This window comes from Miniopterus natalensis, chromosome 10 (genome assembly GCF_054644295.1).
Source record: "Miniopterus natalensis isolate mMinNat1 chromosome 10, mMinNat1.hap1, whole genome shotgun sequence".
NCBI classification, from domain to species: Eukaryota; Metazoa; Chordata; class Mammalia; order Chiroptera; family Miniopteridae; genus Miniopterus; species Miniopterus natalensis.
Genome location: NC_142090.1, coordinates 36,006,877 through 36,009,454, shown reverse-complemented (window position 1 = coordinate 36,009,454; position 2,578 = coordinate 36,006,877). Strand labels below are relative to the sequence as shown.

The window sequence follows — 2,578 nt, the reverse complement described above, 5'->3', positions numbered from 1 at the left end:
TTTCTGAATATTATTTTTCTATTGTCCTACTTTACTAAATATATTTATCAGTCCTAGTAATTTTTGGTGGAGTTTTTAGAGTTCTTTCTATGTAGTAACATGTTATCTATAAAAAAAGACAATTTTACTTCTTCCTTTCTAATATGGATGCATTTTATTTAATTTTCTTGTCTAATTTATGTGGCTAGAACCTCCAGTACTATACTGGATAAAAATGGTGAAAGAGGCCCGGCGTGGCGTGGCTCAGCGGTTGAGCGTTGACCTAGGATCCAGGCTATCTGGGTTCGGTTCCCGTGGGGGCACATGTCCGGGTTGCGGGCTTGAGGAGGCCCATCAGTGACTCTCTCATCATTGATGTTTCTACCTCTCTCTCCCCCTCTCCTTTCCTCTCTCTGAAATCGATAAAGATATATTAAAAATAATAATAAATAAATATGTGTAATTCTAAAAAAAAAAGTGGTGAAAGAGGACATTGTTGTCTTGTATCTGAATTTAAGGAAAACACTTTGAGCTTTTCCTCATGAGTGTGATGTTAACTATGGGTTTGTAATCTATGGCCTTTTTACGTTGAAGTATGTTTGATCTATTTTCAGTTTTTAGAGGTTTTATAATAAATGCATGCTGAATTTTGTCAAATGTTTTTTCTACATCTATTGATATAATATATGATTTTTACCCTTCATTTTGTCTTTGTCTGGTTGTGGAATCAAGTTAATGCTGGCCTTGGAGAGGTTTCAGAATTATAGGTGTTAATTCTTTGTTAAATGTTAAAATTCACCTGCGAAGCCTTTTTTTTTTTTTTTTTACTGCTCCAGTCAACAAAAGAGAAACTTTATTGAGGCCCCAGGGTCACAGGGTTCAGGTAGAAGGCTGCCCTGTGTACCCGAGGTGGTGGTGGAGGGGCCTTATTTAACCTTCTTCTTGGGGCGCAGGTTGTTGGTGTGGCCACACTTCTTGCGGCAGTTGACAGCACGGGGGTGCAGGCGGACATAACACTTGCGGCAGATCATCTTGTCCGAGTTGTACTTCTGGGCGAGCTGGCGGAGGGAGGGTTCCATGATGCCACCCCTCAGAGGAAGCACCAAGTGCAGGGTGGACTCTTTCTGAATATTGTAGTCTGAGAGAGTGCGGCCATCCTCTAGCTGTTTGCCCGCAAAAATCAGACACTGCTGGTCAGGTGGGGTGCCCTCCTTGTCTTGGATTTTTGCTTTGACATTCTCAATAGTGTCACTGGGTTCAACCTCAAGGGTGATGGTCTTGCCAGTCAGGGTCTTCACAAAGATCTGCATCTCTGCGTCTGCTCCACCGCCTCCTTGAAGAAAAAAGAGCTATCCCTTTTTTCTTGATGAGTCTGGTTAAAGGCTTATCAGTCTTGTTTATCTTTTCAAAGAACCAGCATTTGGTCTTATTGATCTTTTCTATTGTGTTTTTAGGCTCTTTTATGTTTACTTCCACTGTAATATTTATTATTCTACCCCTTCTACTCCCTTTGGGCTTTGTTTGTTGTGCTTTTTTTAGTTCCTTTAGTTGTAAAGTTAGATTGTTTATTTGAGATTTTTCTAGTTTCTTAAGGTAGGCCTGTATTACTATAAATTTCCCTCTTAAGACTGCCTTTGTGGTGTTTCATAAATAGGGGTTGTTTTGTAATTGACATTTGTCTTAGGGTCTGTTTTGATTTCTTTATTGATCTCATTATTAATGTATTCATTGTTTAGTAACATGTCGTTTAGCGTTTGGGTGTTTTTCAGCTTTTTTCTTGTAATTGATTCCTAGTTTCATACCATTGTGGTCAGAGAAGATGCTTGATATAATTTCAATTTTCTTAAATTTATTGATGCTTGTTTTGTGGCCTAACACGTGGTCTGTTATGGAAAATGTTCCATGTGCACTTAAAAAGAATGTACATTCTGCTGCTCTAGGATAAAATGCTCTAAATATATTAATTAAATCCATCTGCTGTAGTGCGTCATTTAAGGCCTCTGTTTCCTTGCTGATTTTCTGTCTGGAAGATTTCTCTATTATGTCAATAAGGTGTTGAAATATTACTGTTGATCTCTGCCTTTATGTCCATCATTTTTTTGCATTATATATTTAGGTGCTTTTATGTTGGGTACATAAGTGTTTACAATGGTTATATCTTCTTGTTGGATTGATTTCTCTATCATTATATAATATTTTTCTTTGCCTCTTATTACAGCCTTTGTTTTAAAGTCTGTTTTGTCTGAAAAGAGTACTGCTACCCCAATTTTTTTCATTTCCATTTTCATAAATACCCTTTTCCATCCCTTTACATTTAGTCTGTGGGTGTCTTTTGTTCTAAAGTTGGCCTCTTGTATATAACATATAAATGGGCCTTATTTTCTTATCCATTTAGCTACCCTATATTTTTTTTATTAAAACATTTAATCCATTTACATTTAAAGTGATTATAGTATAGGTATGTATTCATTGCCAGTTTGTTATTTATAATTATGCTTTTTTCTTTCTTCATAAGAAAGGTACCTTTAACATTTTTTGTAATACTGGTTTGGTAGTGATGAAGTTTTTTAGCTTTTATTTCTCCTTCAATTTTAAATGG

At 36.4% G+C, this 2,578-nt stretch overlaps 1 pseudogene; it reads right to left on the bottom strand.

Annotated features, from left to right (window-relative positions):
- Positions 1-810: 810 nt before the first annotated feature.
- LOC107537260 (ubiquitin-ribosomal protein eL40 fusion protein pseudogene) lies at positions 811-1,319 on the bottom strand (annotated as a pseudogene).
- Between the last annotated feature and the right edge of the window lie 1,259 nt (positions 1,320-2,578).